The sequence below is a fragment of the Felis catus genome, chromosome B1 (assembly GCF_018350175.1).
Source record: "Felis catus isolate Fca126 chromosome B1, F.catus_Fca126_mat1.0, whole genome shotgun sequence".
Taxonomy (NCBI): Eukaryota; Metazoa; Chordata; class Mammalia; order Carnivora; family Felidae; genus Felis; species Felis catus.
The window spans coordinates 120894309-120918873 of record NC_058371.1 but is presented as its reverse complement, the minus strand read 5'-3'; the positions used below and the strand labels follow the sequence as shown (position 1 = coordinate 120918873).

The 24565-nt window shown below is 39.1% G+C and overlaps 1 pseudogene; it reads right to left on the bottom strand.

Moving 5' to 3' along the window:
• Positions 1–217: 217 nt before the first annotated feature.
• Positions 218–23796, bottom strand: LOC101086650 (annotated as a pseudogene).
• Between the last annotated feature and the right edge of the window lie 769 nt (positions 23797–24565).

The following is a 24565-nucleotide window of genomic DNA, read 5'->3' as shown; positions in this document are numbered from 1 at the left end:
TAAACATTTATTTATTTTTGAGACAGAGAGAGACAGAGCATGAACAGGGGAGCGTCAGAGAGAGAGGGAGACACAGAATCTGAAACAGGCTCCAGGTTCTGAGCTGTCAGCAGAGAGCCCGACATGGGGCTTGAACTCACGGACCGCGAGATCATGACCTGAGCTAAAGTTGGCCTCTTAACCCACTGAGCCACCCAGGTGCCCCTTAAGCTGTGCCTTAGTACAAGCACTGGGGATTGCCCATGGTGCTTTTGATGTGTAAAGCCCAGATGTTCTGTCAATTCTTCTTGGGCGATGACACCAATACCAGGAAATTCACAGCTAAGTGGCTATTGTACACAGGCTCATCATCTGTCACCTTCACGTAGTCAACAGTGGCAGTGGCCAGACACAGCACCAAATTCATCTGGAATTTGACCATGGACTTCACTTCATCCACTTTGGCCACCATGTACTTACTGCGGGTCAGGAAGGAAGGGAAGTTGTATCAGCCTTATTGGGGCCTGGGCCCAAGATTCGTGGCATCTGCTTGATCAGAGATTCTGAAACCAAAAAGGCATCGTGCTTCCTGACTAATTTTTTATTCTTGTTGAGTTTCTTCAGTGCCTCAATGTCCATGTGGGGAATATCCTCAGCCTTGGCCTCATCACAGTGATGCTGGTCCCCCAAAATACATATGGAGAACTTGGCGTGGGGAGTGGCCTTAAGCCTGACAGTACCCAGGAAGCATTGGCCTTTCTGAGTGTCATAGTTCTTCAAGTTGATCTGTAGCTCCAGTCTCCAAAAACTTCCCGTGCTTGACTGGTTGCCCTGCGGGACTTCTCGCGCTGCCTCACACAGGGTGTCATGGGAGACTGCTGCTCAAGGTGCCGCATGCCACAATAACCAGAAAAGACACAATGGAGGTTTCATTCTGAGGCCTCTTCTGTTGGCTTGTTCAAACCACCTTCTAGCTGCATGCTCCCATGGCCTTTCCTTGGTATGTACACAGAGAGGGGAAAAGAGGGAGAAAGCACAGGTGTCTCTTCTTATAATGGCACTAATCCCATTGGATCAGGGCCTACACCTATAACCCCACTTAACCCTATTTAGCTTCCTAAAAGCACCAACTCCAAATACAGCCACACTAGGCACTTTAACATATGAATCTGGGGGGGACGCCAGGGGGCAAAAACATTTAGTTCATAATAGATCCCTAAATAGAACTGATTTTCCCACGAACTTATAAGTAATATTTGAGAATGCCTCCAGGAAATTTAGAACTATGATTTCTTTGTTAGCATAATATATACTGTTTGCTTTAATAACACAATGTTAAAGTTCTCGACAGAATATCAGGAAGGAGAAGGCAGACCATTCAGGTGGGGCCACCTGACAATGATCTCCCCAAGAAAAGGAATTAGCATGAGAGGGACTGGATTCCACTTCCTGTAGAACAGATGTCAGAAGAGGGATCAAGTGCTGAAAACATGAAGTTTGGGGGGGAAATGGAGAGGTGCAGCCAGTGAGCTGAGAGAAGCCTGTGCAAAGCATGATGTTGTATTCCATAGCTCTTTTCTCATAGGGTCGCAAGTCTGTTTGGATTCTTATGAAACACAGTGAAAAGGGCCAAACCAGCAATTGTTTCCACCCAGGAAAGTACCACCCTTGCAGGAGGTAAGAAGCAATGTGTAGCTGTGTTTTAGGTTGTTGTGATGACTGAAGAGCACCATTCACAGGCTTAATGTCCACAAAGCAAAGGATGGTTCCATAGTTTGAAGAACAGTGTTAGCCAAATATCAATCAGTTTTGTCTAAATTTACCTAAGTCTCTGAGGGATACCTGAGACCCTGGGTCACGGTTATTTGTCTATTCATTCACTCACACATACCTTTATTAAATTCCTACTAAATGGAGAAAAGCTGGGATAAACCCACATGAGTTATACATGGAACCTGCTTCCAGGGAATTTATAATCTAAACGCACAACTAAATATGATGTTTTCTGATACATTCTGTAGTAGTTGTATAAAGAGATCAATAAGACAGTGATTAATTCAAACGAGGTGAGAATAGAGAGGAGAACATCAGGGAAAATATGTTCAAACTGAGATAGAAAGGATGATTCGGATACCAGCCAGTTGCAATTGTAGCAGTGAGGAAGAAGGCCATTCAGTTGGAAGGAACGACAAGTGCAAAGGCCTGGAGGCATGAAAGTATCTGATGTGTGTCACGTAGCATGGGATACAAACTATAATCTTGGTAGGTGAGACTGGAAAGGCAGGTTGTGACCGGATCGCGAAAATCCTTACAAGTCGTTCTAAGAAGCTTGGATCTCAATCCGTAGAAAATGGAGACCCATGAAAGAATTTGATCTAGAGAAATGACATAATTATTTATGAACTTAAAACACAGCTCACAGAAGAGGAGAGAATAGAAGGAGGAAAACGACTTGAGAGCATTGTACTAGTGTGGAGGAGAAAAAATACGGAGGGTTGGAAAGGAAAGAGTAGAGTCAAGGAGATAGAGATAGGTATTTCAGAGCTGGAGTCAACACCCTCCCTATACTGTAGAGAAGCTAATTAAAAACAGTCAGGGTGGTTCTTCCAGGTTTCTGTGACCCCAGTTGAACGTAAAATGTACTGATACGACTATTTCCAATATTGACATTTTATGGACTTGTAGAAGCCTAAATGGGGAAAGAAAAACAGAAGGCAATTTATCGTGACAAAAACTACATGGTCGTGTGTTAATTGTGGATAAAGCTGTATTTACTTAAGCAGCTAGGAGTTTATCCTTCTGCAGTTCCCTGAAGGACTGGTTGGTAAAATCAGCTGCTGTGTTTCTAAAATGCCAGTGGGCTTTAGAGGTAAATTCTCTCTCAAGGTAAGGAATTTCCAACACACAGTGATACCTCTGAAATTTGTTTTCCTACCAATTTGGTCTTCCACTGATTTGCTATTATGTTTTCCTATAATCAGGACATAGGCCATCTGTTCGATAATGCTTTAGCCTGAACAACATGGATGGGATGGATGGCAAGGGAAAAAGCCAGCAACATGATATTGCTACTGTTTTAATCTTTACAAAGCTTTCGATATGAGGGTCTCAATGTCCCCAGTAATCTTAACTCACAGAATGGACTGACAGTCTTTTCCCAGAGAAGAAGTCACTTTGCTTTTCCTCCTTTCTTTTTTTTTATGTTTATTTATTTATTTATTTTGAAATAGAGAGAGAACATGAACAGGGGAGGGGCAGAGAGAGAGAGAGAGAGGGAGACAGAGAATCCCAAGCAGGCTCTACACTGTCAGCGCAGAGCCCCATTCAGGGCTCCAACGCATAAACTGTGAGATCATGACATGAGCAGAAGTCAGACGCTTAACCAACCGAGCCACCCAGGTGCCCTGCTTTTCTGCCTTTCAATGCACCACTGTTCGCTTGCAGATTTGGGGAAGGCCATTGGACAGGGTTCTAGCTTTGGCTCTGTGTCCACTAACTTCCAAGAATGGTGACCAGATTCTCAAAATCTACTCTGCTTACTGGAGATGCTGTCCTTTGTGGCCTACTAATTCGGCATGTCACATGGAGGCAAAGAATTTCCAAACTTGTTGGATTATGGCTTCTGGCAACCGACGCTGCTGGCAATCGGAAGGCTTATCCTCTGTGTTTCTGTTTGGATTCCCTGTTGTTCCTGAAGTTTCAGGAAGGAAGTCAGCGGGAGTCAAACATATTTGGTTTTTATTACACCATCTCCATATAATCTTCCTCTACAATTGTTTAAAAATAATGCTCACGTCATTAAGGAAGAAAATAAACACCAGTCAATTGAGGCTGTGTAGTTAAATTTAGAGTCTGAACTGATAACACAGAAGAGGTTCAAACTCAATATTTTCCCGTCAGGCAAAAGGCAAGGTAATTATATTAATGTTATATTGTGTAATTCTAGAATTTTGTACCTAGGATTTTGCTCCCTTTGGTCCAGGAATATTTCTTACCTGTCTAAGTATCTCATGCATGCCATTAAATACCTAGCGTCCCTAAATACTTACCTAGTCCAGGGTTACAAAACAGTAAGCCATCTTTACAATAACTAACATCTATTGAGACCTTAACTGGTGCTAGACATGGTCTTAAGTACTTTAAATGTATTAACTCATGTAATCTGTAGTTATGTATGTATGTATGTAATTACTCACGTAAGAGTGCTACTATCATTACTCTTCCTGTTGTTCCGATAAGCTACAGATGGAAAGAAAGAAAATTTTCCAAGCTAACAAAGCTACTGGTAGGAGAACTGGGATTTGAACTCAAGTTCTTGCTCAGTCTGTACTTTTAACCATCAAGGAATAATTTTTGTTGTTGTTGTTTAAAATATGTACACACACAGAAGAAAGTCATGAAGAGTCATAGTAGCATTTTTCAAGGAGGGGATTTTTCATGGTTTTAATTGTATTTAAATTTTTTTTTATTTTGAAATAATTCTAAATGTACAGAAATGTTCTAAAAAGACTACATAGGCTTTTCAGATACTCTTCGTCGTGCTTCCCCTAATATTACTATCTTACATAATCAGAGTACAATTTTGGAAACCGGGAAATTAATATTGGTACATATTATTAGCTAAAGTACAGTCCTTATTCAAATTTCACCAGTTTTTCCACTGATGTCCTTTTTCCATTCCAGGACCCAAACCAGGCTGCCACATTGCATTTAATTATCGTGTTTCCTTAGCTTCCTCCAATCTGTGACAGCTCTCCAGTTTTATTTCCCCAAGCTCCCCAGTCTTAGCTTTTGTGACTTCAATACGTTTGAAGACTACTGGTCAATGGTCGGCAGAATGTTTATCGATTTGGGTTTAGCTGATGTTTTCTCATGATTAAATTAAGGTTATGCATTTTCAGCAAGAACATCACAGAAGTGGTGTCTTCTGTAGCATATTATAGTATACCCGATGTTGATATATCTTAATTCTGATGATATTAACATTACTAATTTTAGGTTGATGTTTGCTAAGTTTCTCCATGTTTTCTTTTCGTGCTTAAGAAATATATTGTGTAAGACTTTTTGAGATTATGCACACGTCCTGTTTCTCCTACAACTTTTACCTACTAATTTAGCAACCATCGATAGAATGTGTCTGCAATTATTACTGTGGGGTTTGCCTAATAAAGTTTGTATTTCCTTCATTTCTTCTACACTGATTAATTGGAATTCTGGTAGAAAGAGTTACATCTCTTTTCCCACATTTATCTATCTGTCTGATTATTTATTTATATCAATATAAGCTCATGGATATTTTATTTTATTTTATTCTATTGGTTATAATTCAATACTGTCATCTATTTTGTGCTAAATTCGGCCACCAGGAGCTCCTATAGTGTGGCTCCTATGTCCTTTCAATGTAATCCATTCTGTTTTCTTTTTTTTTTTTTAACATTTATTTATTTTTGAGACAGAGAGAAACAGAGCGTGAACGGGGGAGGGTCAGAGAGAGAGAGGGAGACACAGAATCTGAAACAGGCTCCAGGCTCTGAGCTGTCAGCACAGAGCCCAACGCGGGGCTTGAACTCACACGGACGCCCAACCGACTGAGCCACCCAGGCGCCCCTAATCCATTCTTTTTCAATCACTTCCTTATTTTCTGGTACAAAAAGTTATTCTAGGATCTTCTTGTATTTACCCTAACAGTATGGGAATCAACTATTTCTCCAGAGACCTGGTTTCTTTTATTGGAGAATGGTATTTAGAAACCAAAATCTGGGCACTACGTATGCTTGTTGCTTCTGGGCTCACCTTTCTTCCAGGCCCACTCAGTGGACAGATTAGAAAAGCTGTGTATGTACAGTCACCCATATACACACACATCTATATTTATCTCTGCATCTATCTATAAAAATATATTAAAAGCCATGGGATCACATTGATGCCTCCAATTTCAATTCAACACCACAGGGTTCATTTTGGCCTTTTCCTATTCCTTATTTGTAATATTTTTCCCCACCACAGGAAATGTGATTTTAATTATCTACAATATGTTTTACTTATTTGTGCAATCCTACTATACCCAAAAAGCAGTTTCAGAATTGCTAACCCATATTTCTAGGAGAAAAAAAAATTACTAATGAGAAGACAGCAGGTGTATACAGGTTTTTTTGTTGTTGTTTTTTGTTTTAGAAAGACTATTTTCCAAAATTTCTTAGGTGAGTTCTTTTCTTCCCCACCCCATTATTTTTTTTTAATTTTAATTTTTTTTAATGTTTATTTATTTTTTCAGAGAGACAGAGATAGAATGTGAGTGGGTTAGGGGTAGAGAGAGAGGGAGACACAGAATCTGAAGCAGGCTCCAGGCTCTAAGCTGTCAGCACAGAGCCTGACGCAGGGCTCAAACTTACAAGCTGTGAGATCATGACCTGAGCCGAAGTCGGACACTCAGCCGACTGAGCCACCCGGGCGCCCCTTCACCCCATTATTTTTTAATTAATTATGTTTCCTCGCATTTAACAATAAACACATATTATTTTGTGTATTTTTTAAGATGACATTCTTTGGGGTATGAATATTGGCTAGCAGATAGCAACTGTGTGAGCAAAATAAAGTATGAAGGTGAAAATAAATACAGGTTTCCTAAGTGATGTCACTGTCTTTACCACTTTGGTAACACGTGCCAATTTTTGTTGGGTTCGGCCACCACTTCCTGGGGTTTGTGGACCCTTGTCCGAAGATGCTCTGAAGCCCCAGCCACAGCCCCTCTTGCTGTTTCTCAGCTCTCCTGTCGCTTATGTTATCCCTCTTTATCGGCACTTAAAATAGTCACATCATTCCATGTCTGGGAAAATGTTCAGGACATTTAAGAATCATTAAAGAAGAAATTGAGAGAGTACCATCATTGATATACATATTTTTTAAAGAAATCAAGCCAACAACATCTTTTGTGTCTTCCATAAAAGTATACTCTGGGAAGATCTGGGGTCTATCGTGAATCATTAGGTTTTACATTATAAATTTACACTCTTAGAAACATACGGATACATATTTGATCACTCATAATGCAGATGTGACATTGTCCTAGCAAAATGAGGAAATTTCCAATAAACGGACCATTACCTTTGCATGGAGATGAATCACACTCAGGCACCCATTTATGGCAATCAAACGGAACAGTTCTAGACTTGCAACTCAAAACCCTCACTTCCCAGGCAAAGCAATAATCTATCAAAATGTGAAAATAACAAGTCTTTTTCCAAAGTTACTGGTCATTAATAATGGCAATTAAATTTCACAAGGCCAGTGATTTTCAAATCAGGAAGTCATTAATATTATTTGTTTTAATCACTACTCACTTAGCTCCAAAAAGTCTGTCTTTCTTGCAACGAGCTCACTGTTTATCCTGACGCCAACACCTGCACATCCAGCATCCACCCGTGGATGTCCAGCATCTCTCCTCCTGGAACATGAAGTTTGGTCTTCAGAAATTCCCTGGACCTAAAAGTGGGGATCTAAATTTCTAAAAAGAAATTCCCTGCCTGCACTTTGATTCATCCCAAGTTCATGTTCGTTTCATTTGCATTTCAATTCCATCCAGTGCATTCCTGGAAATCAGGTGAAAAGCAAATCACATTTTGCTTTAGATGTCTGAGGCTTCATTTCTGACATAGAATCCAAATAAATCATACATATGCCCAACAATATGTCACAGAAGCAAAAATGTAACGAGTAAACCTTTTATCAAAATACACTTGTCAAGTAACATTCTGAGTCTTAAAAAATGATCTTAAGTGTATGTTATACCATGTTTACCCATAGGGCCCAGTGTACTAAAAAATGCACATAGAAAATGAAAACTTCAAGCATACTGTTAAAGAGGAATAAAACTAAAACCAGTATATTGGTTTTCACACTGGCCATGTTTATAATTAATACACTTCTGGTTGATCTAGAATTTAGAAGATCTGGAATTGGAACAAAGTGGATGAGGGACATTTGGATCTCTCACTTTATTTTAATGTATCTGCTCAAAAAGTTCGGGGTTTTTCTCTCCCCTTCCCTCTCCCCCTCCCTTTTCCACTTTTCCTCTGGCACCTTACCCTCTCTATTCATGTGCCCAGAGCAAACAGAGGGAACCAGTCTCTTACACTGACTTCTTTCCTTGAGGAGAAGTGAGGATGAAATTTAGTGATACCCAATGCTAAATATTCAGGAGAAAATCTTTTCTTTTAAAACATTTATTTGACATTTCAAAAATGTTTTTTTCCCCAGCTTTATTGAGCTACACCTGACATATAAAATTGTAAGGTTTTAAAAGTGTACCTTGTGGTGATTTGCTATAAAGATACATTGCGACATTATTCATCCCATCTAGTTAATGAACACATTTATCAACTCTCATACTCATTTTTTTTTTGTTTTTGTTTTTTGGTGAGTACACTTACCACACTTAAGTTTTAATCTCTCAACAAACTTCAATTATACGATACAGTGCTATCACCTATAGTCACCATGTTATACATTAGATCCTCAGTTCTTATTTATTTATAGCTCAAAGTTTGTATTCCTTCACCAACCTCTTACTTTATCCCCCATCCCCAAGCCCCTGACAACCACTTTTCTACTCTCTGTTTCTATGACTTTGAGTATTTTTGAGATTCCTCATATGAGTGATACCATGAAGTCTTTCTCTGTCTGGTTTATTTCACATAGCATATGCCTTCAAGGTCCATCCATGTTGTTGCAAATGGCAGGATTTCCTTCTTTCTCCTGGCTGAATAATATTTCATTATATATATGTGTATATTATACACACACACACACACACACACACACACACACATTACATCTTCTTTATCCATTCATCCTCACAGACACTGTTCAGGGACACTCCAGGAGAAAATCTTTATAACTGATTTTGTGGGTTTTTAAACATTTTTTAATGTTTATTTAGTTTTGAGAGACAGAGACAGAGCAAGAGCAAAGCAAGGGCAGAGAGAGGAGGGGACACAGAATCTGAAACAGGCTCCAGGCTCTGAGCTGTCAGCACAGAGCCAGATGCGGGGCTTGAACTTACCAACCGTGTGATCATGACCTGAGCTGAAGTAGAACACTTAACCGACTGAGCCACACAGGCACCCCCTGATTTTGTATTTTGAATTTCCTACTTCACCATCCAAGAAAAAAAGGAAATAAAATGAAAACTATTTGTCAATTGAACACACTGCTCATTATATATTTTTTAATTTTATATATTTTTTTAATTTTATATATTTTTTCCTACAAAACAACAATCTATATGAATCAAGTTGCTGTTCAAATATTTCATATTTCTTACACGATAATAAAAACATAATATTTCAACATAGAATATTTGAAAATTGCCAGATTCTTATTGAAATTGTGACCCAGTATTTTCATATTGATTCATTATTTTTTTAAGTTTATTTATTTTGCAAGAAAGAGAGAAAAACAGAGAGAGGGAGAGAAAGAGAGAGTAGGCAAGGGAGGCGCAGAGAGAAAGGGAGAGAGAGAGAGAATCCCAAGTAGGATTCATGCTGTCAGCACAGAGCCTGACACAGGGCTCAACCTCACAAACCATCAGATCATGGCCTGAGCAGAAACCAAGAGTCAGATGCTTAACCGACTGAGCCATCCAGGTGTCCCAACTCATTATTTTATATTGAGGAAACTAAAGCCTTAGAAGATTGAAGAACTACTCCAAAGTCATATATTTCTGGAAAGTAATAAATAATATTAAAATACTAAATACAAGGATTATAAAGAATATGAAGATATCGCATATTAAGGAAGTAAACAAATTTCATATTAATTATTTTTTCTTAAACAATATTTTAATTGAGATATAATTCACATACCATATACTTTATAAATTTAAAGTGCACAGTTCAGGGGAGTCTGGGTGGCTCAGTCAGTTAAGTGTCTGACTTCGGCTCAGGTCATGATCTCGTGGTTGGTGCGTTGGAGCCTCGTGTTGGGCTCCATGCTGATAGTTCAGAGCCTGGAACCTGCTTCAGATTCTGTGTCTCCCTCTCTCTCTCTGCCCCTCCCCTTCTCACACTTTATCTCTCCGCTCTCCTTCAAAAATAATAAATAAAAAAGTTTTTAAATAAATCATATAGTGTACAAATCAGTGGGTTTTCATATATTTACAGGGTTATCCAACCACCACCACTATTTAATTCCAGAATACTTCCATCACCCCCAACCAAAAAAAAATTGCTGTATCCATTAGCAATCACTCCCATTCTTCTGTGGCAGCGATTAATCTATTTTCTGTCTCCATGAATTTGTTTATTCTGGACATTTGACAAAAAAGGAATCATAATATGGCCTTTTGTATATGGTTTCTTTCACTTAGCATGATTTCAGAGTTCATCCATGCTGTAGCATATACCAGCACATTTTTTTTCATTTTTATGGCTGAATAATATTCTATTGCATGATTCTACCACTTTTTAAAATTCATTCGTCAATTGATGGACTGGTCATTCGGTTATACTTTTTGGTTCTTATGAATATTGCTACTATGAACTTCACAAATAAGTTTTTGTATGCTTATATGCTCAGTTGTCTGGGGTATATGCCCGAGAATTAAATTGCTGGGTCACATGGAAATTCTATGATTAGCTTTTTGAGGATTGGCCAAACTCTTTTTCCCAAAGTGGCTGTAGCATTTTACATTCCCATCGGTAATATATGAGAGGCTCCCTACTTCCTTACAATCTTTGCCAACACTTGCTATTATTAGGCTTTTTAATCTAGTCATTCTAAAATGTGTGAAACAGTATCTCATTGTGGTTTTGATTTGTAGTTCTCTATTAACTAATGATGTTGATCATCCTTTCGTGTGCTTCTTGACCATCTGTGTATCTTCTTTGGAAAATGTCTATTCAAACTCTTTGGCCATTTTTAAAAATTAGCTTGTTTGTATTTTAGTCATTGAGCTGAGGTCTTTTTTATATGTTCTGAATACTAGTCCCTTATAGATATATATGTTCATAAATATTTTGTTCCCATTCTGTGGGTTGTCTTCCACATTTGTATAGAGTCCTTTGAAATAAAAAAGTTTTACCATTTGCTAAAGTCCCATTTATCTATTTTTATTCTGATTGTGCTTTTTGTGCCAAATCTGAGAAATCATTGCGTGGCTCAAAGTCACAAAGATTTATAGCTATGTTTTATTCTAAGAGCTTTATTGTTTTTAGCTCGTTTACATTCAGGTCTTTGATCCATTTTCAGTTAATTTTTGAATATGTTGTCAAGTAGGAGTCCGACTTCATTCTTTTGCATGTTGTGGATACCCAGTTGTCCACATTTATTGAAAAGACTATTCTTTCCTTATTGGATTCTCTTGGTTCTTATTAATTATATGACACTGCTGTGTTGGGCCTCGTCACCATCACATACTGCTAAAGCAATTTCCTTGTCTGTGCCAGTGTTTCCCTTTCTTCTCTGGCCTCAGCATTTGGCTTCAACCACAGATAGAAGTCATTCTGACAATTGCTAAGGCTGTTTTCATAGCCACTTTAAAGCATTCCAATATTCTTTCAATCATTGTTCTATCGCTCTTCCCTGCTTGGTCTTTTTGATCAAAAGTTGTCAGGAGGCTTCAATAAACTACAGAACTGCCTGAACGGAGATGAGATCACTTTCCCTTTGACTTTGTCAGTTTGGCACAAAGACAAATGTTCTAAATGAAATTACTTGAAAAAAAGTTAATAACTTACCAAGAGTGTACATACATGGTCATCACAATAATGTACCAAAATGTTGAGAGCGACTTTTCAGAAAAAAAATTATTGTGTTTAGTCTGTGGTTCTGTTCTCAGAGTAAATGCTTCGGCTCTAGAGACCATGGGTTCACTGTTTGAAGGAAGTGTATTTTGAGCAGGTGAGGACATCTGGATTTCATTAGTGTGTGACACCAGCCCAAACTGAGGAGTGTTTAGAACAATGATAGTCCTGTCAGATTTAAAATAGGACACCTTGGGGCGCCTGGGTGGCGCAGCCGGTTAAGCGTCCGACTTCAACCAGGTCACGATCTCGCGGTCCGTGAGTTCGAGCCCCGCGTCAGGCTCTGGGCTGATGGCTCAGAGCCTGGAGCCTGTTTCCGATTCTGTGTCTCCCTCTCTCTCTGCCCCTCCCCCGTTCATGCTCTGTCTCTCTCTGTCCCAAAATAAGTAAACGTTGAAAAAAAAATTAAAAAAAAAAAATAGGACACCTTAAGTAAGTCACTACAAATAAATTGTTTAGCAAATTACTTGTTACCTAGCGAGCGTTTAATAATAATAATAGTTTGCTTGTGGGAATCCCAGCTCACTAGTTGCCACTGAACTGCCCAGTTAATAACTGTGTACATGTCTCTTACAGCTTGAAAGTATCGACAGCTGATTAAACTAGCACTTTCTGAACAACCTCAGGAATTCTTTTTCATTTACTCTAGAAGTTTCATTAATTGATAAAAAAAAAAAAAACCGAGGTTAGCGATGAGATACTAATACGTGCCCACAAGAATAGCTAACATTTTAAAAAACTTACAATACCAAACACTGATGAGAATGTAAAGCAACTAGAACTCTGAAACATTGCCGGAGGAAGTAGAAATTAGTATAATAATTGGGAATCCTGCCGTTACAAATTGGAACTAATCATATCCTTATTCCATGATTCAAGAATAATTAATTCATGTGACCACCATAAAACATGTACAAAAATATTAATAGCAGCTTTAGTCATAACAGCCCAAACTGGAAACAACCTATACCCAACAGCAAGAAAATGGATAAATGAATTGTGTGTGCTCATAAAATAGAATACTACACAGCAGTAAAGATTAGATTACAACCACAGACACGCAGCACATACTCTCTCAGACACAACACGGGGCACCTTTGTGGCTCAGTCAGTTACGTGTCTGACTTCGGCTCACATCATGATCTCATAGCCCATGAGTTCAAGTCCTGCGTCAGGCTCTGTGCTGACAGCTCTCTCTCTGCCCCTTCCCCATTCATTCTCTGTGTCTCTCAAAAATAAACAAACATTAAAGAAAACTATAAAGAAAAAGAAACCAGACACAACAAAATATACTACATGTTGCTATTTATATTAAGTTCAAGAGCATGCAAATGTAATCCAAGATGTTACAACACAGAAATCAGAATAGTGATTACTTTGGGGGAGGTATTGACTGAAAGGTGAGGAAAATTCTGTGGTATGGGAATATTCTGTGTCTTGAGCTGGGTATTACAGAGATGTACACAGAGGAAAAATAGACCAACCCACGCATTTACAATCAGTGCACTCACTTTATGTACTTTATTCACATATGATGAACTTCAGTAAAAATTTTTTTAAACAAGGTGGGAGAAGTGACCCAGGCAAACGGAGAAATTTTCAAGCCTTTTAAAACATGAAACACAAGTCTGCATCTCATCTACATGTAACATGGAAACAGAATGAAGAATCTAAAAAAAAGGAGCCAGAGAACGGTTACCTGTTCTCTGAAAAAAGAGGTGATGAAGACACCAGACATCATCCCAACTCCCCTACTGCCCTTCTGAGTCCATGAATCCTATGATTTCAACTCTGAGAAGTAAAATGATAAATAAAAATTATCTGGTACAGAAGCAACCGAGTTCTTATTAAAATCATGGGATGTTACAGAAAAAAAAAATCCTAAAATTCTAAAGGTCATTTCTTTTGCTCTCCCACAAACTCCCTTCTCATCCAAAGAATCCATCAATATTCAAGTTCAGCCACACTAAGCTAAGTCATATGTTAATTCAATGCCACTTGAATGGCTTTTACATAATCCCTAAGCAGGGACCTTGTCAAAATCTTTGCTCAGTACAATTCCTGGGACACTGCTGACATTCAGTTGAGTGTATAGTATAATTAATATCATAATAACAATAACACGCAAGGAAAATACATACCTCCCGCAGTTTGCAGAAATACCAGGCTGCAGCTAACACAGAATTTTAATTCAGAATCAACAAGGAAAAGAGAGATCGAAAGGCAGCCAGAGCAATTGGATTCAATAAATTCACAAAGTCAGCCTAAACTGCAGGAGAAACCGTACTTATTAGGCAAGCTATCCTATGGGGGACAACTAAATTAAGCAAGATAATTTCGTGTTCCTAATGCATTTGCTTGACTACAATGAAGGTTGACGTCTTAGTAGCTACAGGAAGCCAAACCTTTGTCTGAAGGTGAAAGGGATTGGATGTGTGTGCGTGTGTGTGTGTGTGTGTGTGTGTGTGTATACACCTATGTATGTATGTCTGTTCTGTCTGTGTATACTTGAAAATGTTCAGCAGTATTGATGGGTAGCATGAGACCGGAAGAAAGGGTAATAAAACGCTTCCGTGACTAAAAAAAGACTGTCTAATTAAAGAAATGAGTTACACCTTTAGCCCCTTAGTCCCACTACAGGGGGAACTGCTGGTATAATGAGGATTAATAAACATTCCCTAAAGGTGCAAAGTTGTGGATTTTTTCCTCTGGAGAGCAGCCAACCCTCCCTATTCTCCAACCCTCAAGTCTTCAGCACACATCTGACTTTGCCAGCAGAAAGAAAACTGCTCTGGCCTGCATTTCAAAGGAACACCTGTCAAAAAGCCCCAGGGCAGGGAAGATTTTCCCCAAATCCAGGTTTCCTCCAAAAGGCTCCTTTTACAATCCCTAATGGGTGATGTTCCAACTGTGTCCCTGGACAGCCACAGCAGCATCACCCTGAGAACTCAGAGATGCAAAGCTCCCTCTTCCACCCCAGATTTACTGAATCAGAAACCCTGGGGCTGGGGCCAGGGAATCTGTGTTTTTGTTTTATTTAAAAAAATAAATAAATAACGTTTATTCATTTTTGAGACAGAGAGAGACAGAGCATGAACGGGGGAAGGTCAGAGAGAGAGGGAGACACAGAATCGGAAACAGGCTCCAGGAGAGAGAGGGAGACACAGAATCTGAAACAGCCTCCAGGAGAGAGAGGGAGACACAGAATCGGAAACAGGCTCCAGGCTCTGAGCCGTCAGCACAGAGCCCGACGCAGGGCTCGAACGCACAGGCCGTGAGATCATGACCTGAGCCAAAGTTGGCCACTTAACCGACTGAGCCACCCAGGCGCCCCATGGGAATGTATGTTTTAAGAAGGCCTCTAGATGAGCTTGAGGCATGCTCCCATTGAACTTGTTCACCTCAGTTCCACATCCTCTTCCACCATGTCCCAAGCAGTTATTACTGGCCTGGTCTCTTCTTCAGCAGCTGCAAGTCTCTTCTTGCTCTATTTATTTTTTAAAATTATTCTTCATGGTGGAGTCATCTTTCCCGCTTGCCACTTGACACAATACTACACAAATAGCATATAGTCTCCCACTAGCGCTCATTAGAATGCATGGAAAGAGTTTTTCCCGTCCCCAAATCTCGCCAATATCTATTATATTATATTAGGGCCACCACAAAGCACATGGATCTTCTGCAACCAAGCTCTCAGTATCATGTTTCAGAACATCCCACCACGGCGATATCTCACCCTTCAATGTACAATTCTCCTACCTAGTATGTGAGTTTGCATTTAAGACTCTGTAGAAGAGGGGCGCCTGGGTGGCTCACCTGGTTGAGTGTTCCACTTTGGCTCCGGTCATGATCTCAGAGTTCGTGAGTTTGAGCCCACATCTGGCTTGCTGCTGTCAGCACAGAGACCACTTTGGATCTTTTGTCCCACCTTCCACCCCTTCCCTGCTTATGCTCTCTCTCTCAAAACTAAATAAATCTTAAAAAAAAAGAAGACTCTGTGGCTATATTATTGCTTTATTTCTAGACAATAAAATGTGAAGGGAGTAACCAACATGTGACATTTCTGGGTCAAGACTTTTATGAAGCAGATGTGTTTCTTTTTCCCATCCACCTACTAGATGCAAACAGTGTAGGGCTAGAGACTGGAGCAGCAGAATCATCCAGAAGCTTTTAAAAATGCTAATCCTAGACCTCATCCCTAGAGTTTCTATTTCAGTAGGACTAGGATGGGGCCTGAGAATGTGCATTTCTAATCAGGTCCCAGATGTGGGATCGAACTCACGAACTCTGAGATCATTGGAGAGTCATTGGTCTGAACTATTGTTCTAAAGAACGGTGGAGCCAAAAGAAGGAAGCTGCATCCCTGGGCGACTTTGTAGAGAACTGATAGCTGATCAAGAACATCGACCTCATTCCATACATGACCAAGAAATATACTTCCATTGGTTTTGAGTCAATGTGCACACGTCCTCTTTTTACCACAGTTTATCCTACCCTTAAATAATAAAATTGCCTAAAAAAGTAAATGTTGACATTTTTGAGATCTTATATAAAAATATATTTATTGGGGCACCTGGATGGCTCGGTCAGTCAAGTGTTGGACTCTTGATTTCAGCTCAGCTCATGATCTCACAGTTTGTGGGATGAAGCACCGTGCCGTGTTCCACACCGCCAGTGTGGAGCCTGCTTAGGCTTCTCTCTCTTCGTCTCCCTCTGCCCCTCCTTCACCTGTGCACTCTCTCTCAAAATAAGTTTGTTGTTTTTTTTTTTTATTTTTTTTCAACGTTTATTTATTTTTGGGACAGAGAGAGACAGAGCATGAACGGGGGAGGGGCAGAGAGAGAGAGGGAGACACAGAATCGGAAACAGGCTCCAGGCTCTGAGCCATCAGCCCAGAGCCCGATGCGGGGCTGAACTCACAGACCGCGAGATCCTGACCTGGCTGAAGTCGGACGCTTAACTGACTGTGCCACCCAGGCGCCCCACAAAATGTTTTGAAAAATTAATATATATATATATTTTTATCTTCATTAATATAGAACAATAGACACTAAACAAACAAAACACAAAACAAAGCTCAAAATGAAATTTTATAAATCTTAAATTAGAAATAACTGATTTCTATTTTTTCTTTTTTGTTATAGATTTTTTCAGTGTTTATCTCTTCCAGGGTTTCAACAAGATTCTTATGAACTAATCTTCCTTAGTGCAATCAAACATTTTGCTCTGTGCAGTTTTCCATCATTCAATGTCTTTTGGTGAGACCACTGGGACAAACTTGTGTCTAATTTATCTTCACTTTCCCGGTGCCTAACACAATGCCCGGCACATGATCAAGATTCAAAAAATATGTTTGTGAGATGAACAAAATAATAATAATAAAGTATGGAAAATGGGCAAATGAATATTTTTAAAACTTGGTTTTGTTAACTACCAGATCTTAGCTTCCACTTAGTTTCACAGTTGCATTTGACAGGCACTGTTGAGATGTTAGGTAAACAATAGTGGACAGAGCCAAAGTCCTTACTTTCAGAGTTTACATTCCTATGAAAAAAGACATAAACAAACAAATATCTTTAAGAATGCATCACAATCAAATAGAAACAAAACCAAAATGAGACAAGTAACAGTGAATCATAGATTCATTAGGAACATTAAAATCAGCGCTATTCTCTAAGATGCTTGACATAGAGAAAAGTAGTGGCAAATTTTATTTGGCATAAAAATGGACAAATTTCCATTGTCCTGGTAACACTTTGTATCAATAGCTTCACATCACCCATGGTTAGTTTGACAAAGCACATAAGATGCAGTAGACCCACTGACTTGGCTTTGTCAGCCTTCAATACAAGTGCTCACCTCCTTGAACTCCCAGAGATGAAGTAAGAGGGTTTTAAGTCCAGTTAACATTGTCAGAGCTTTTGTTAAATCTCAGAAGGCTACACTGTGAAAATATTGCCCCTACTCTGCAATCTGCTATACTTTCCTTTCCCTCCTCATCAGTTTCTTCTATAAATACCCAAACTGAAATGACCCTTGATGTAGAATGTCATATGGGCTACAAGCCCCAGCTTTGGGTCAAATAGACCTACTTCAAGTCACTTAATTAATTGCATGGCATTGGGTAAGTCTAAACTCTCCAACATTTCTTCACTCATTGAATGAAATCATGGAGGTGAATATTTCATAGGATTTGGGGGAAGAGTGTATGAGACATTTGCATGTTAACACTTACATTGTAAATAATCATTCAAGTTGTGAAATTCCAACAAGGATGAAGAGTATGTTCAGTAGGGGTTAGAAAATAAGGCAGTCACACTGACAGAGTATCAGAATTTGAAAACATAGTGGTAAAACCATTCCGAAGGCTATTGTGATGAGTTACTAAAAATAAGTTTGTTGGAATACAGGAAGGTAGAAGTCAAGGAACTGTGAGTCAGGGTGTTAGGTATTGAACACAACAGGGATGATGATAGAGGGTGGGATCAAGTGCTAAAGTTATTAAAAATGTGGAAATGTGAAGTCAGTAGATGACTGTCAAAGAAGTGTTCTTCAGTTAGATTCCTTTATTATATGCTTTTATAACACCTAGTATTTTTCCTTTGTGCCACTCACCTAAGCTTCAGTTCATTCATTCATTTATCTATTAATGCCCATCTGTAGGATAATAAGCTTCTTGAATGTTAAGAGTATAGCTTGTTCCCAAGTGATTATATTTGCTTGTAAAATACAAAGCTCAGCAGAAAGCTTAATTAATATTGGATGGGTTGGTGGGTGGATGGATGGATGGATGGATGGACTACTCGGCAGATAAATAAGAGATAGTACTAAAAATAAATGGCGTCAAGATCAAAAGGAGAGAGCTTTCAGAATAAGGTCAACAGGATGATTATCTGCAAAACAAAATATACTAAGAATCTAGGATTTCTTAGTGATGGTTTCCTTATTTCCTACCTCCCTATTTAATCTCCTCCTTTTTCCCAGATTAATAAACCACATATTTAGAAACTTATTTGATAATTAATAATTAGAATAAGTGCCTATCAAGCATACTACTAGAATCTCTCAGCACGTTTATCACTTTGGCAATACACATAACAATGTAAAATGTGCATGACTTTGAGGCAACAATTCCATTTCTAGAAATTTATCTTACAGATAAACTCATTCAAGTATGTATGCTATATGTACAAATATTTTCTTTGCAACATTATTTAAGATACTAAAAAAAATGGCACTAAATATTCCAAAATAGGAGATTTGTTAAACAAACAGTTGATACATTCATACAGTTGAATTTTATACACATCAAAAATATCATGACCTTATCTCCATGATAAAAGATATGTATAAAATAAAAGATATGTTAAATAAAAGATATGTATAAAACATGAAATAATCTGCATAGAGTGATCCCATTTTTAAAATATATAAATGCGTGTTGAGGGGCACAAATATTTCTGGATAGCACTCAGCGGGGCTCCTCCTCTCTTTTTTTCTTTCTCTCTCCTCTCCCTGCTCTTGTCATGTCTTATTAATGGGGAGTGGTCCTTGGTGAGACCTAATGAAAAGATTCTTGTAGCATAACACAAAAACATTTGCCAGGAGAAATCATCACTTCTAGTCAGAAAAATATTGGTTTGACTCGAGGATATTTCACTCTGAAGACTATAAGGCGCTCCAGGTTTCTTTCGCTCTTTAGAGCTCAGCACCAAGGGGCAGGCCCTATCCTCCTACTCCAGGTGATCTAGGCACTTGAGCATACGTGTTTTCAGTGAGAGTAACAGGGATGACCCGGGGCTTGTGGAGGAGGAGAAGGAGTAAACCAGAGGGAGGAGAATAGGACCCCTATGATTACATCCCAACTGGATCTGTATGAACTGACAAGTGGCATGAACACAAAGTAAAGACTGCTTTGCTCCACTCTTGGTGTTGTAGACTCTGGGTCTGGAGTTCTCTCTTGTCCAGCAAGAAAGTAGGATGCAGGATTAAAAATGCGGGAGAGAGTAATGTCCGGGAGGAGACAAGAGCCCGGAGTAAGGGTCCTTGCTCCGTTTTTATTAGGATCAGAAGGCTTACAAGTGTGATGGGTGTGCACAGGGAGACAATGAAACCATGAACATTCACTCATGGGTATGGGGAAAAGGGGGTTTTGGAAATATGTGGTGTTAGGCGTTTGGGTCAATACAAAACAAGATTCTGGTGCTGTATGGAAGGTTGTTTACAGTAAACACGAGGCCCCCACGTCTGTTTACCTAAACTGGACTAGGGGACAAGAAAGACAGAACATGTTACCTCAGGGTCAACCAGGCAACTTTCTTTTGCTAATTAGCTCAGCTCTGGACAACTTTGCCCCTTGAGGTCAGTCTAGAGGCCTATTTACCTCTTTACCTAATTTGGTCCTTCCTTCCTGTGAAAACAGCTTTCTGCTATTATACTCACTTGGGGGGCATTTCCACCCTGAATACCTAATCTTGTTTACCTCATCTTAGATGTTTTCACCCTGAGACTTCCTACTCCTATACCTTTGTCCTATACTGGGAGCCTTTGTGCCCTTCACCTAGTCTTACTTACCTAGTCTTATTTACCCAAACTTGGGTGTATGCATCCTATGGCTTTCCTATGTTTATGCCTTTGTTAACCCATCAGTGCAAGCTCAGGGAATTCCTAAGCTTATTCCCCACCCCTTGGGAGTCCAGAGGTAACTGTGTCGATACTGGTCTACACTTCAGATGCTCCTGGTGTAACAAAGTGGTAAAATATGTATGTTTACATATATAGTTGTATATGTAAAAAAAAAAATTTAAGATACAAGCCAAGCTGTTAGCAGTGATTGTTCTTGCGAAATAGATGGTTTCCTTTTGGTGGGGGAGAGGGAAGGTCCAATGCGATGAAGATCATAAGGGAACTTCATAAACCTTGACATTGTCTGCATGGTTTATGGCAATTGTGTCCCGTAATTTAAAAATGAAGCGGGATTTTTTTTTCTTAAAAGAGCTTAACCAAACTGCAGCTTGCTTGTATATTAACAAGGCCCAAGCAGGAGAAAGTGGTCCTAGTGTCAGTTTGACTTTCCTAAGGATGGCCCCTCTGTCATTAGAGTTGCCCTCAAATTTGGAATAAAATAGTTCTGAAATCTTACCAGAAAAGTAATTGTTCCACCGCCTTGGAAAAGACCATTTAGCTGTGCAAACAAATGAAATAGGCATATCATAAGTTTTCACAATCGCTTTCACAAAAAAAAAAAAAAAAAAAAGAGATCTCACACAGCACACTTCCCACATCCGACACTATCCATTAACTCTATTCATCCACACAGTACATGAATTTGTACTATTATGATCGAATTTAAATAATGTGAGTACTTTCAAAAGAAATTCTGTGATTCTCTATGGTATTCAAAGGCTCCAGCTTATAGTCTTATAGAACAAATTACTCCTTTTACATAAGTGGACTCCCAAGGCTGTAGGCATTAAAGAAACAAAAGATCACCACTTAATAATTAACTACAAAACTCTATATTCCTATTTCTACACTAGATTGCAAGTGCTCAGAAGGCCAGACGGAGTCTTTATTATTATTATTATTAATATTATTATCATTATCATTTAATTTTCTAAGTTTGTTCATTGATAAAGTGTAATGTTTCAATTCTTCTGTTCATCTAGCTCCTGTTTTTTGGGAAGCTTAATTTATTATGACACCTGCTATAATGTGGAAAAAGGAGAAGAGATGAAAAAAAACCTCAACCTATAGATTTGGTTCTTACAAACAGCTTTATAGGAAGGTTGGCTGGAGATTCTGTGTTTAATTCATGGCCCATGTGATTCCTTCCCCTAGACCATGGAGCCAAGACTTGGTTAATCAAGACTTGGCTCTTGTCAGGAACTTTCTAGGCCCCTTAAGGCTTCTTGCATAGTTTCACCTAGAATTGCCCCCTGCCATTGATCCAACAAAAAAGTAAGTGCCTAACAACAAAATCGTGAAAAATGGGTATAATTTTCTGTTATAAATATTAAAATAGATCTTATCAAATATTAAGTTTTTAAAAATAATTTTTAAAGTTTGGAATTAATATATTTTTTGTTTATTTCAACGTGTACTCGTGTTCCATTTTTTTTTCCTGTAAAACAGCTTCCTCATACTTCAGCCAGAGAGCATGACTCTAAAATGAAGAACTCGTGACTGGGTGTGGGAAGGAAAAGACTAAAATTAGAGAGATCAACAAGCTCTAATATTAGGGATTTGTTTGAAAATGCCACTTCTAATGAGAACTAACAAAGAAATTCTCTGAAAACAAATCGATTTATTTAGCATGTTGGAGTTCTGTCCTATCCTAACAGGAGAAATAGCCAGCCTTTCTGGATTATTTTTGAAGTTGAAGAGTCAGGTTCCTAAGAAAAAGGAAGTATTTGTCCATAATCACGTAGACAAGAAAACTTAATATTTGACCCGAAGGCAAAAGAGACTGACCAGGACAGAGATAGGACAAAAATAGAGAAACCTAGAGAGATGCACTTGCTCAATCGGTCGGGCTTCTAAGATGCTCCCCAGTTTCCAGCTAAATAGTTAACACACAAACAGAATTAGATGTTACACACCGCATTTAGATAGGGTACTGTGTCACCATGGTAACTGGTTTTGCTTAAACATAGCTCTGCATGTACGTAGTCCAAATTAGCTACAGAAGACACACACACACACACACACACACACACACACACACACACAGTATTCCTGGAGCTTATATAACATTCGCCTATCAGTTATATTTTTTTCTGAAATGGGGTATTTGGGTTCATGTCTGTAAATGGTCTTTCTTTAAAACTTTCCTTTCTAGATAGCATGCCTCTGATCACTCAGTTGTTGCGATATCAGAAGCAATGTTTCAGATAAAACTTCAGGTGATAATCAACATGTGAAAAGAATAATCTGTGCTGGTTTTGTTAGTAAATTCTTAGTGCGTAGAATACAAATTGTAAAGCCTACCACTTTAGCTTCTTACCTTTCAAATGCTATTTTATTTGGCTCATCCTTATGGAGTATTTCGGGTCATTTTTCTTGAAAGATTATCCCCAAATAGCATTCCCACCCCCACTGACTCCTCCTTGTGATAAAATTGCTAAGAAAACAACTTAAAGCAAATTGAAAGAACTTTTTAAAAGAAAGGAAGTTGCCACAACATGGTATCCAAACCAAGAAATATCCCCAGCATTCTTCTAATAATTTTTCCTAGATTTATCTAAAGGAAAGGAAAAATAATTTATTGGTTCAACTCCTTTACATGGCACTGTTAAAAGCATGTGATTCTTTTTACTTGTCAAGACTCTATTTCTCTTCTTTTTCCCCCCTCTTATTTTCTGAGAAGAGAATTAAATATGATACGCTTTGGGGGAAATTACATCATTGACTGTTTTACAATTTTCAAGACCACTTCGATTTTTGTACTAAAACAGCATAATGTCTGTAGTGTGAGTGCTTATTTGTCTGAAAAGAGGGAAAACTAATCATATATCCACCTACTGAACACCAGTGAATTTCTCTTTCTGCTTGTGGCTGTAGGATGTATTCACAGTTTGTCAAGTGTCCCTTTCATTCAAAGGAAAATAGCTACCATTTAATTGAGCCGCAAGTATGTACCAGGCACTTGGTGGGAAATCTAGCAATGCCATGCCATTGAATTCTCACCAAACCTTGCAATGTGGGTGTCATTATCTCTACTGCAGAAAAGGGAACTAATGCTCAGAGGGGGTCAGTTATTTTCCCTATTTTGCACAGCTTATAATTTGGCAAAGCTGATATACAAATGCAGATTCCAGAACACATTTGCTCAGGAGATACTCAGCCCATTTATAACGATGCCACTACTAAGAAGCAGCAGATAAGGGCTCTTCTGTATTGGATTAAGTTGGATTGACTGCATTTTTTCAATAGAACTCTCTTCCCTCTGTTGGAGCATCATCACTGCGATCCCCCGGAGGACCACTGGGAGGCAGTAGAAGTCTGAACCCAACATCCCGCCTCCAAGTCCTCACCCTTGGCTTGCTTTCAGCTGGAGTCTCTATCTCTCCAAGGAAGTGAATATATAACACTTTCTACCTTCCCAAGACCTTCGAGACTCAAATGCGCTGAAATATTTCTTGAAATCGTTTAAGGACGTGAAATGTCCTGACTTTAGTATGCAGTGAGAAGAAGTAAGAGAGCCATTCAGCAGAAGTTTCTGACAGCAAATCAGAAATAGCAGTGCCTAAGGAAATGGAGGCGGTGGGGCAGGCCCATGCCATCAACTCGCAAGGTCCAGAGAGTTGGGAGTGGGGGAGAAGCTAACATCAGCCTTCCAGAATGGTAGAAGCAATCGCGAGAGTGGGTTGAGAGGGATGGAAGGCTAAAGGAGAGGACAAGAACACCTGCTCGTGCCAGTGATGTGGCAGACGTGTGGTAGGAAGGAAATCCACAAGTCCTTGAATGCCAGAGCTGGAGACGACCCTCAAGAAAATCTTGGCCAGTGGTTGTCACACACACTGTGTCCCAAAGGCACCTAAGTGGGTGGAGTAGGGAAGACTCCCCGTGAGGATCCTGGGATCCTTTGGAGTTTCTGCATAAGGTTTTATTTTACAAAAGAAACCCAGAGCTTTAAATATTTTGCAAACCTGCTTTATCAATGAGGAAACGGAGTGGTGATCTCTTAGATATTTCTTTCTTCAGCAATGAGCAGATTGTTGGAGCATATTCCTTTCCATAGTACAGATAGTTATGTCTGTGATGTTCTGCAGTACCACAGCCCA